Source organism: Papio anubis, chromosome X, assembly GCF_008728515.1.
Source record: "Papio anubis isolate 15944 chromosome X, Panubis1.0, whole genome shotgun sequence".
NCBI lineage: Eukaryota > Metazoa > Chordata > Mammalia > Primates > Cercopithecidae > Papio > Papio anubis.
This window is the reverse complement of record NC_044996.1, coordinates 24055691-24068362: the sequence shown is the minus strand read 5'-3', so window position 1 is coordinate 24068362 and position 12672 is coordinate 24055691. Positions and strand designations below refer to the sequence as shown.

General features: G+C 42.0%; 1 protein-coding gene across 3 annotated transcripts in view; it reads right to left on the bottom strand.

Annotated features, from left to right (window-relative positions):
* The window catches only part of ZNF280C (zinc finger protein 280C), a 65799-nt gene extending 62117 nt beyond the window's left edge, over nt 1–3682 (bottom strand). For 2 of the 3 annotated variants that reach the window (XM_003918267.4, XM_009198238.4), the window contains exon 1: nt 3507–3682. The gene's annotated coding sequence lies outside the window, so the exon portion shown is untranslated. The remainder of the gene's footprint in view (nt 1–3506) is intronic. The other variant, XM_021932673.2, reaches the window with a different exon arrangement.
* Between the last annotated feature and the right edge of the window lie 8990 nt (nt 3683–12672).

Genomic DNA, 12672 nt, shown 5'->3' with positions numbered 1-12672 from the left:
AAGTTTGCCTATATTTTAAAACATTTTATGTCAGCTTTGGGATAGAGCACTATAATAAAATATACTTCTACAAATAAGTTTTGTATTATATTCAGGGTAAAGACTTTATAGGCATAGTCTTTTATTATAATTCCTATGTAAAAGATATAACATGGAGAAAAGACGAATGTACAATTACTGGCCTTTGGAAGCCACTATGCATAGTAAATACTTTATGTAAGTTTCATAAGATATTCTATAGTTCTAATTCCTAAAGTAACCTCAAGAAGTATGTATTATTAATTAATTTGCTTTTTATAGGAGCAAAACTTATCCACCAGGGAAAATGTCAAGTAAGTGCACTGATGGGAACACTGGACACAGGAGCTGAAAACCTGAGTGGGAATTTCTGGTCTACCACTTCCTGGCTGCCAGATCTATAAGAAGTATAATCAACCTCTGTAAGCCTTAGTTTTTCTATCTGTAAAACGAAAACAGTAATATCTTCCTTGCAGCGCTAGTGTGAACATTAAATAAAGCACAGGAAATATTATTGAACAGTACTTTGCACTATTTTTCTCAACTTCTCCTTCTTTACCTGAAGTCATACCGTAAGTTGATGAGTACAAGCACTTAAAACAAATCTAGTTCACATAAAGAGCTCAATTAAAATCATATCATAAATAAATTGCATCACATCAGTAGTTCTCAAAACCTTTTGTCCCAGGATTTCTTTTCACTTAAAACTTAATGAGAACCCCAATGAGCTTTATGTTTATATGGACAGTATGTGTTGATATTTCCCATATTAGAAATTAAAACTGAGACAGATTTCAAATGTTTTTATTTAAAATATTTATAAGCCCATTACAAGTTAATAAAAATACTTTTAATGAGAATAACTTTTAAAAAAGAAATCTAATGAGAAGAGTAACATGGATTTACATTTTTGCAAATCTCTTTAATATTTATCTTAATAAAAAGCAGCTGGATTCTCTTATCAGTCTCTGGGGAAAAATACTGTATGATCTCACTTACATGTGGAATCTAAACAACTTTATCTCATAGAAACATTGAGTAGAAAGATGGTTACCAGAGGCTTGGGAGTTCGGGGGTGGGACAGATGGGGAAAAGATGTTGATCCAAGAGTACAAAGTTCAATTAGACTGGAGGAATAAGTTTTAGCTATCTATTGCACTACAAAGTGACCACAGCTAATACTAATAATGTATGGTATATTTCAAAATTGCTAAAATAGATTTTTAACATTCTCATAACAAAATGGTAAGTTGGTAAGGTGATGGCTATGTTAGCCTCTTTCAATAATGTATACATATCAAAACATCACATTGTACCCCATAAATACACGCAATTATCATTTGCCAATAAAAAATTAAAAAGGAAACAAAAAAATGAAAAAAATACACTCCTTAAAAGAAAACTACTTTGCAGCGAAAGAATAAAGTCTAGACGAACACTATACTTTTAGGGGTCATTTCTACAGTTCATTCCTAGTGATGTTTCTCTGATTGTGCAGAGCACTGGGAAGAAAAATCTAGACAAACATATTTGATTCAAATTACTGAGGAAGGCTGGGCTCGGTGGCTCACTCCTGTAATCCCAGCACTTTGGGAGGCCGAGGTGGGTGGATCACGAGGTCAGGCGTTCCAGACCAGCCTGGTCAATATAGTGAAACCCCATCTCTACTAAAATTACAAAAATTAGCCGGGCGTGGTGGCAGGCGCCTGTAACTCCAGCTACTCCGGAGGCTGAGGTAGGAGAATCGGTTGAACCCGGAAGGCAGAGGTTGCAGTGAGCTGAGATCGCGCCACTGCACTCCAGCCCGGGGGACAGCGCGAGACTCCGTCTCCAAAAAAAAAAAAAAATTACTGAGGAAATCAGATCTTTTTGAATTATTACCTAAGACAAACTCACTGAAAACCAAGTAGCTGAGACTTGGAGTTATTCAACCTAAGAACTTTTTCAATAGGATATTCTTCAACTCTTCAACATGCTTAGAAATAATATTAAAGTATTAAAAAGTTGAGAAAAAATGAAGCCTTAAAAATATAAAGGAAAAGGGAATTGAATAATACTTCTTCAAATTTTTAAGTGAGCCTCCTTGCTTATTCTCCGTGACCACCTCACTCTCACAAAAAGTGAGACGTAATATAGCAAATTGAACATTAGATGAAGGTCAGAAAGCCTAGGTTTAAGAACTGGTTCCATCACTTCCTAGGGACATGACCTCGGTAAAGTTCTGTCCTCGAGGCTGTTTCCTCATCTTCAAACAGTTCTATCAACACCCTACAGCCCATCTCAAAAGGGGTGCTACCAATGAAATATACAAATGCAAGATACGATTATAATGGAATTTGTGCTGCTGTAGAAACATCAAAGGTACACAGCCCTAATTGTATAAGCAAAGCAGTGCCTTTGTAGGCTCAGTAAACTTTCTGCTTAAGGAGATAAGTTTGCACGGTAATCCCCAAACCAGGATACCTCACAAATACTAAGAGGAGACTTTTGCAGTTTAAAACTCTACTTCTAGGTTTCAATTTTATGTTAGGGGCAGTAAAAGACATTACAACTCATAGTGCAAACCTGAAAACAATAGTAAAAAAAAAAAAAAAATGTAAGGTCGCAGATTTAAAAAACTCCACAAAACTAACAAATCTTTCCAAACAAAGAGAATCCCTTGGATGAAGGTCTCCCATGCTTGCAGAAGCTGGTTCACTTGACATTTTCCTCTCGAATTTCTCCTTAAAAAGCATTAAAACCTGACAGAAGTTGAGAGGAACTCCTTCCATCTCTAGAGCAGGAGTATACCTCAGCATAATTTTTTCCATCTCTTTAAGGGAAACCTGCAAACCTCCTAGTCAGAATACAGTGTATTTAACTCCACGTTTCTCCTCAGGGCTCTTATCCTTAGACAATAACGGAATGGGGCACGATTTCTGTGACAGAGAAGGGAAGTCCCTTTGGCCAGAACAAGGTTGTGGGCATGGAATGACCGGTCCTGTGTGGGGGGAACCTGGGCAGAAAGAAAGGGTCACAGGATCTCTGACGCCTGAAAGTTCGGAATCCCTTCAAGTCTCTCTTCGTTTGATTGAAGAGACTTGAGGGTGGGCGGGTCTCCGTCAAACATCAGTATCAAACGTACAAAAGACGAAAGGGAGTTGCCTCCAGAAAGAAAAGCCCAAACCGGGTTGGAAACAGACCGGTAGGACTCAGGAGGTGAGAAGGCTGCCGCAGCTGCCGCGGCCCGCGAAACCACTGCCCGCCGCGGGCCGCCAGGCTCTACCTCCAGAAAACCCTCCCCCTTCAGGGCCCGGCGCAAGATGGTGGCCCACCAGCTACCACGCCGCCAAGCCTGTCCCCTCCCCCGCACCCCCGTCGATCCGCACCGGCATAGAGACCCTCAGCCCGCCGCCCTCAGAACCGCCCTCTGGGGAAGGCTGCCTCGGCCGCGCGGGAGAGCTGCAGCCTGCTTCCGCGCGGCACAGGCGGGGGCGGGGGCCGCTTACCGAGAGCAGAGCAGATCGGCCTGACTGGGGTTCGGATAAGGAGGAGGAGAAAGAGGAGGAGGAAAGGGAGGAGCGCGAAAACCTCGGGCGACAGCCTCAGCAACAGCTACTCCCGCAGAGACTTCCAGCGCGGAACCGGCGCCTCAGCCGGGGGCAGGAGTATATAACTGCGCGCGCTGCTTCATGGGTAGACGCCGACTCCACCCCCTGAACATCCGGGGCCTTTTCTAACGGACCACGGACGGCTGGTACTTACATGTGCAGCTACTTTACTTACCGTCGACGGCAGCCGAGCAAGTGCAATTGACCAGCGTGGATGCAGCTCTTCTAAGCAAACGCTCTATTTAACCTGGAGTTGTCATCCCAAAAAACACGTTGTACCTGACTACAGAGAAACATGAATTCCGGGTCTTCCTTGTGTGTGAGGGCTAAAGACACGAGTTAAACAACAACAAAAAAAATATATATATAGTTTTTTAGAAATACTGTACTTGAAACACGTCTGAAAATATAAGTTATTTTCACCACGTTTTGTTTTAAACATATGGTTTTGCTTGTCTGTTACTTCTAATTGCCGTATGGATGCCTATAGCAGTTACAAAAATGCTAGCGAAAAATACATTTACGGCTGGGTGCGGTGGCTCACGCCTGTAATCCCAGAACTTTGGGAGGCTGAGGTGGGTGGATCACCTGGGGTGAAGAGTTCGAGACCACCTCCCTTTCCTCCTCTTCTTTTTCCTCCTCCTCTGAACCCCAGTCAGGCCCAGTCAGCCTGACCAACATAGTGAAACCCCATCTCTACTAAAAATGCAAAATTAGCTGGGCGTGGTGGTGCATGCCTGTAATCCCAGCTACTTGGGAGGCTGAGGCGGGAGAATCACTGGAACTTGTAAATATGTTTACAGGAAAAGCACTTGCCAAAATACTGTTTACAGAAACATTTTCTAGACACTGCTTTGAACTGTTAAAAGTTTCTTCTCCCAACTTTCTCTTCAAGGTTTATAGCAGTACTGGTTCATCTCTCTCTCTCTTTTTTTTTTTTTGAGAGTTTCTCTCTTGTTGCCCGGGCCGGAGTCCAATGGCGCGATCTCGGCTCACCGCAACCTCTGCCTCCCGGGTTCAAACGATTCTCCTGCCTCAGCCTCCTGAGTAGCTGGGATTACAGGCATGCACCACCATGCCCGGCTAATTTTGTATTTTCAGTAGAGACGGGGTTTCTCCATGTTGGTCAGGCTAGTCTGAAACTCCCCACCTCAGGTGATCCCCTTGCTTCGGCCTCCCAAAGTGCTGGGATTACAGGCGTAATGCCTGGCCCGATTCATCTCTTAAGAGTTGCCCAGACTGAAAATATCGTGTGACTCACATAATACACGCATAAATCCAGTCACTGAATCCTTTTTTTTTTTTTTTTTTTTGAGCTAGTTTCTTCTTTCTTATCGATACAGCTATTTGCTTCTGACCCTGAAAGTAAGCTTTACAGGAGAAGACAGAGAATAATCAAAATAAACAAAAAAGTGAAAAGTCCCAAAATCTTGGGGCATGCATAGTTGGTCCCTGCTTCCAGTCAGGGTGATAAGTAAGTCCGGCCACCTTTTCCTTGATGCCAGCAGATTTAACATTAGGAAGTCTACAGCCCGCATGACTCTGCCTCTGGCTCTAGCAGGAAATTTAAAACCTGTAATTCTCCAGCCTGCCTCCTTCTTTGGTATTGGCGGGAAATTTAAAACTGGCAGCAAAAATTGGCGCAGCTGAGAAATTTAAAACTTGCAAATCTGCAGCCTGTGCGGCATTTTCACCAGTCCCACTTCCAATATGTTATAAAGGCCCATCCAACTTCCTCTGCCTCTCTCAAACCAGCCCAGACCTGTTTGCAGCACCCACCCCTCCTCACTTACCCCCACTAGTCCCCAGAGTAATAAAATTTCTCTCAAATTCTCTTGGTATATCTAGTGTCATGAGTGTCCACATCCGACCTAAAATTAGGAGGAGGAATGGTCAAAATGCCTCAGCAGGATGACCAGAAAACACTTATACACCCAAATTTAAATCTAACATTTTTTTTTCATGAAAAATACTGCCAAGAAGGCCAGCAGGCTCTGGTCAGTTGACTCTGCAGATTCTGGTCAGCAAATTTTCTATCAAGATGAAAATTTGAGAAGCTAAATAATAACAATAATTAAAAGGATGTCTGGTGAGAATGGAATTAACACATGGGACGTTGTTTGGGTGATTTTTAACTATTCTTAAAACTCTTACCCAGGCTTCTAGAAAACCACTCTATATTGGTTCTCTTGACTAGCTGGCTGTATGTTCTTTTTTATTTTTCAGCATTTCCAGTAAATGAGGGCTTACTCCTGTACAGGTTTTTCTGACAATTTTAAAAATTGAGACAAATTTACATGAAAAAAATCTGCCATTTTGAAGTGTACAATAGAGTGATTTCTTATATATACTTACAGTATTGTGCAACCATCACCACTATCTAATTCCAGAGTATTTTCATTACCTCCCACCAAAAAACCTGCAAACCTATTAGTAGCCACTCCTAATTTCTTCCTATTTGTATCCTCCCACCAATCATTAATTAACTTTTTGTATCTCTGGATTTGCCTGTTCTGGATATCACATATAAATGCAAACATACAATATGTAGTTTTTTCGTGTCTAGCTTCTTTCATTCACTATTATGTTTCTGAAGTAGGTTCATCCATGTTGTAGCACATATCAATTCGTTCTTTTCTTTCTTTCTTCCTCTTTCTTTTTCCTTCCTTCCTTCCTTCCTTCTTTCCTTCCTCCCCTTCTTCCTTTCTTCCTTTCTTCCTTTCCAGATTGACTCTAGCTCTGGCTCTCAGGCTGGAGTGCAGTGGGGCGATTTCCACTCACTGCAACCTCTGCCTCCCAGGTTCAAGCAATTCTCCTGCCTCAGCCTCCTGAGTCGCTGAGATTACAGGGTCCTGCAACCATGCCTAGCTAATTTTTGTATTTGTAGTAGAGATGGGGCTTCACCATGTTGGCCAGGCTGGTCTTGAACTCCTGACCTCAAGTGATCCACCTGCCTCTGCCTTCCTAAATGTTGGGATTACAGGCGTGAGCCACTGTGCCCAGGCCACTTCATTTCTTTCTATTATTGCATGGTATTTCATTGTACAAACATCACTTTCTGTTTATCCATTCTTCAGTTGATGGACGTTTGGGTGGTTTCTGCTTTTGGGTTGTTATAAATAATGTAGCCATCAATATCGGTGTATTAGTCTGTTCTCATACTGCTATTAAGATATTACCTGAGATTGGATGATTTATAAACAAAGGAGGTTTAGTTGACTCACAGTTCTGCATGGCTGGGAAAGCCTCATGTAACTTATACCATGGAGGAAGAAGAAGCAGGCACCCTCTTTACAAGGTGCTAGGAGAGAGAAAGAGTGTGTGTAGGAGGAAATGTCAAACACTTATAAAACCATCAGATCTTGTGAGAACTCACTCATTATCATGAGAACAGCATGGGAGAAACTGCCCCTATGATCTAATCACCTCCCACCAGGTCTCTTCCTCAAACCCTGGGGATTACAATTCAAGATGAGATTTGTGTGGGGACACAAAGTCTAACCATATCAATTGGTGTACAAGATTTTTTTTTTTTTTTTTTTTTTTCTTTTTCTTTTTTTTTTTTTTTTTTGAGACGGAGTCTCGCGCTGTGTCACCCAGGCTGGAGTGCAGTGGCGCGATCTCGGCTCACTGCAAGCTCCGCCTCCCAGGTTCAGGCCATTCTCCTGCCTCAGCCTCCGAGTAGCTGGGACTACAGGCGCCCGCCACCACGCCCGGCTAGTTTTTTGTATTTTTAGTAGAGACGGGGTTTCACCATGTTAGCCAGGATGGTCTCGATCTCCTGACCTCGTGATCCGCCCGCCTCGGCCTCCCAAAGTGCTGGGATTACAGGCTTGAGCCACCGCGCCCGGCCAAGATTTTTTTTTTTGAGACGGAATTTCAGTCTTGTTGCCCAGGCTGGAGTGCAGTGGCATGATCTTGGCTCACTGCAACCTCTGCCTCCTGGGTTCAAGCGATTCTCCTGCCTCAGCCTCCTGAGTAGCTGGGATTACAGGTACCCGCCACCATGCCCGGCTAATTTTTTGTATTTTTAGTAGAGACAGGGTTTCAACATGTTGGCCAGGCTGGTCTCGAACTCCTGACCTCAGGCGATCCACCTGCCTCGGCCTCCCAAAGTGCAGGGATTACAGGTGTGAGCCACCACACCCAGCTGGTGTACAAGGTTTTTAAAAAAGCTTTATGAAGATAAAGTTCATATAAGATACAATTTATGCACTTAAAGTATGCAATTCAGTGGTTTTTAGTATATTCACAGGTATATACAACCATCACCACAGTCAATTTTAGAACACTGTCATCGCCCTAAAAAGAAATTCTGTGCACATTTGTCACCATATCCTTACTCACCTCACCCCTCCTTTCAGCTACCCTCCTGCTCTATACAACTACTAGTCTACTTTTTGTCTGTGCAGATTTCCCTCTTTTTTACATTTCATATAAATGGAATTATATAATATGCTGTCTTTTGTGACTGGCTTCTTTCCCTTAGCATAATGTTTTCAAGGTTCACTCAAGTTGTAGCATGTGCTTATTTCCTTTTTATGACTGAATAATATTCCATTGCATGACTATAGCATATTTTGTTTATTCATTTGTCAGTTGATAAACATTTGTGTTGTTTCCACTTTTGGGCTATTATGAATATTCCTGTGCAAATATTTGGGTGAAAATATATTTTTGATTCTCTTTGTTATATAACTAGGAGTGTAAATGCTGGGTCATATAACTATAATTAACTTTTTGATGGACTGTTAAACTTTTCCACTGTGGCTGAACCATTTTTCATTCCCACTAGGATTTATTAGGATTCCAATTTCTCCACCACCTGACCAACACTTGCTATTTTCCATTTTTTTTGTTTGTTTGTTTTGGTTATAGCCATCCTAGTGGGTGTAAAGTAGTGCCATGGTTTCTGATGGCTTCTAATCTCAGAATTTCTGCCACTTCCTATAGTTAGTCCATTGGTCCCGGGTTTCACCCTTCGATCTGCTGTGGTGGGCCCACTTGTTCTCCATTCAACATCCATGTTACACAGGAACTGGGAACAGGTCAGGGAAACTAAGCCTCAGATCTGCCATCTGCCTGAGTCTGAGGCATTCTCATTTCTATTTTGATATCATTGTGCTTTAGGATGGTACACAGAAGCCCAATAAACAGCCTCTTTCTAGAGCAAGATGGCATGGGTGAGGGGTTGGAGGAGGTAAAGGAAGAGAGGGATGGAGGGAGAGGACAGAGGAGAGGACAGGGGATGAGGATCAGAAGGGATAGAAGGAAGGAGAAGAGATAAGAAAGGATGGAGAGGAAGGGAGAATTATCCATGACCTGAAAAAGTTGAACCCCTTCCTCTAGTTTCATTTCCAGTTTCTCTCCTGGCCTGAATTTGGGCCGAGGCTGATGCCCAAGGCAGGTGTTTTATGTACATCTAGCAGCAATAATGTTACCAAGCACAGAGAAGTTTGAAGCAGGTCACATAGGAATATTTATTGGGCTTCCCAGGCAACATCATGAAGTGGGCTGACAGATTATTTGTGTTTTCAGTTTACTCTACTTATTATTATAAAAAACATCTGTAAGATTGTTGTTTTGTTTTCTTTTTTCTCAATATGAGTATGGATCCTCAGTGGCTTTTGGTCAGCTCATTCTCCTTCTGAATATGGAGACAGGTTGGAAGCAAATACACAAAGTGCTGAACCCCTAGTCATATGCTCTCAAAAGTAACATTGGCAAAATGTTAAAACTAACTCTTGTTATCTTTCTTTTAAATATCTTGGCCAGGTGTGGTGGCTCATGCCTGTAATCCCAGCACTTTGGGAGGCCGAGGTGAGAGGACCCTGAGGTAAGGAATTTTGAGACCAGCCTGGCCAACATGGTGAAACCCCGTCTCTATTAAAAATACAAAAATTAGCTGGGCATGGTGGTGGGTGCCTGTAATCCCAGCTACTTGGGAGGCTAAGGCAGGAGAATCGCTCAAACTGGGAGGCAGAGGTTGCAGTGAGCTGAGATGGCACCACTGCATTCCAGCCTGGGTGACAGAGCGAGACTCCATCTCAAATAAATAAATAAATAAATATCCCTTCCCATCTGGCATCCAAGAGCACATATCACTTCCCCACATTCTGCCTATCCACGTAAACTCCAGGTCCCCTAAACTCTCCTTGGCCGGAATCTAAATGTCTAAAAATGCTGGAGTTGCCCCCTGCTCACGTTAGAAGAGCTGACTATAGATATCTCTTCTTGATTTGTTCAGTTATGTCATGCTGGTAGGTTGAAACTTGCCATGGTGAAAGTATTAACACCACAGGAAATCAACAAACACTACTACTGAGAGCTGGATTACCAGCACAAACCGCTGGTTGAATTCTATGGCTTCAGTCTCTATGGCCTAATGCTTAAGTAAAGGTGCCTCAGAAAGCTCCTCCTATTCTTTTAAACCAACGCAGCAACTCCATGTTTACATTTTGAGCTTCTTCCTAATATTTTTTTTAAAGAAAAGTTTCCATCGATATGAAATAAATGACAAACATTTGAAAGCTGTTGTTCTAGGCCAAGTCACCAACTTTGAAGATGTGTTCATGGAAACCTAGAAAGGTTAAAATAGTTATTCAACATCACACATGGGACAAGAGAAAAAAGGCAGGGCAATACTAGAACATAGGTTTCCTTAATCCCAGTCCAATGCTCTTCCCATTTGTACTTATAATACTGAATTAAAATGTTTCCTGTTCTGTTTCTCATCCCATCAAAAATGAGTATGTCAAGTAGTCTGTCTAATAACATAATAAATGTTCCCAGGAACATATGTTTATTATGAGTGGGGCCTTCTAGAGAAAATGCCCCTTCAGAACACTTTAGTGAATGGAAGGTATTCACTTTAGTGAATGGAAGGAAAGAAAATAGGCAGGAGTAGAGATACCGGATATATACAAATGACAAAAATTGTGGATAAAAATTGTACAGCACTTACTGTGTGCAAAGCACTGTTCCCAGTACTTTATAAATATGAATTATTTCATACAACAACTCTATCAGTAAAGAACTCTTATTACCATCCCACTTTACAGATGGCACAGAGATATCAAATAAATTGTTGTCACAAAACTGGAAAGTGGTAAAACTAGGATTTGAACCCAGGCATTCTGGTTCTAGCATCTGGCATCTTAGCCATTATACTATCCTGTCTCTTTAGGTGATCAAAAAAATATATATATATATATATATATTTATACTATCCTGTCTCTTTAGGTGATCAATAAATAAATATAGTGAATAAATGAATAAGCATATAAATAGCATGAGACACCAAGATCGGAGGTTTTGGGGTATGTTTTAAATAACAGAGGGAATATCACACCCTGTTGTCTTCATGTAGAACCAAATATAAGTGAAATAGAGTAAGTAGCCAGTAGAATGTATCTCCCAGGAAGAAAAAGTTATTCCTATCAAAGATTTGGTGGAAGGGATATGCTTAATCACCTGGGTCTCTAAGATTTCAATTAATGCCTTTCCATGCCTCTCACATTTCTGATTAAGCCACTTAGTGGTAGAGAACTCTTGAGCTAGTCCCAAGGATGATCAGGCCACTTATATAATTTCTAGGAAAAGAGTTTTCACACTCCTCTGGTAACTGTATACGTAGATTGACTTAGCCTTTCAAAGTGAAAGGTTTAAATGTATGTAATCAGTACTTTGCATTATGCTATATGTCAGAGGAAAGGCACAAGTAAGTATGCAACATAGACGCTTCTCTTATGGCATTAACATCTATTGGCAAGTTAGGCCCAACACCCCAGAAATGATGAGTGAGCAATGCAAGAACATGTATAATCAACTATTAACTCTGTGTGGTTCAGACTGTCCAGTACAGAAAAAAATTCAGAGAAATGGAAAATTACAGCAGATGGAAGTAGACATGGAAGGCTTGCTCTTAAGCTTGAGTTTAGACTAAGCAGGATCTCAAAGGTTGAATACAATTTAATAAGACAAAGAAGAGGCATTTCAGATAAGAACAGTGACAGGGAAAATGTAAGGAGACAGAATTGAAAAGAATGCTCTCTGAGACAATAATGGGACAAGTCTGATTAGAGGAAATGTTGTGTATGAGCAAGGCAGGAGAATAGGGTCTGGAGGCAGGGAACCTAAGGCCGTTTCCTGCTGACTTCCTAGAACTAAATTGAAAGGAAAACCCTAACTTTCCACGCCTAAGTAACAAGAGGACCAGAGGATACTCTCTTTGCAAACCGTCACCTTTCTGCACTGCAGATGGAACACTGAAAGCACCTCTGATTGGTTGCTTTCTGTCAGGCCTCTGAGCCCAAGCCTGCATATATACATCCAGATGGCCTGAAGTAACTAAAGAATCACAAAAGAAGTGAAAATGGCCGGTTCCTGCCTTAACTGATGATATTACCTTGTGAAATTCCTTCTCCTGGCTCAGAAGCTCCCCCACCTTGTGACCCCCGCCACTGCCCACCAGAGAACAACCCCCTTTGACTGTGATTTTCCACTACTTACCCAAATCCTATAAAACTGCCCTACCCTAACTCCCTTTGCTGAGTCTCTTTTCGGACTCAGCCCGCCTGCACCCAGGTGATTAAAAAGCTTTATTGCTCACACAAAGCCTGTTGGTGGTCTCTACACAGATGTGCATGACATTTGGTGCCATGACTTGGATCAGGGGACCTCCCTTGGGAGATCAATCCCTTGTCCTCCTGCTCTTTGCTCCGTGACAAAGATCCACCTATGACCTCGGGTCCTCAGACCAACCAGCCCAAGGAACATCTCACCAATTTTAAATCGGGTAAGTGGCCTCTTTTTACTCTCTTCTCCAACCTCTCTCACTATCCCTCAATCTCTTTCTCCTTTCAATCTTGGCACCACCCTTCAATCTCTCCCTTCTCATAATTTCAGTTCCTTTCCTTTTCTGGAAGAGACAGAGGAGATGCATTTTATCCGTGAACCCAAAACTCTGGCACCAGTCACAGACTCGGGAAGACAGTCTTCCCTTGGTGTTTAATCACTGTGGGATTATTCACCCACGTTTCAGAGGTGTCTGATCACCACAGGG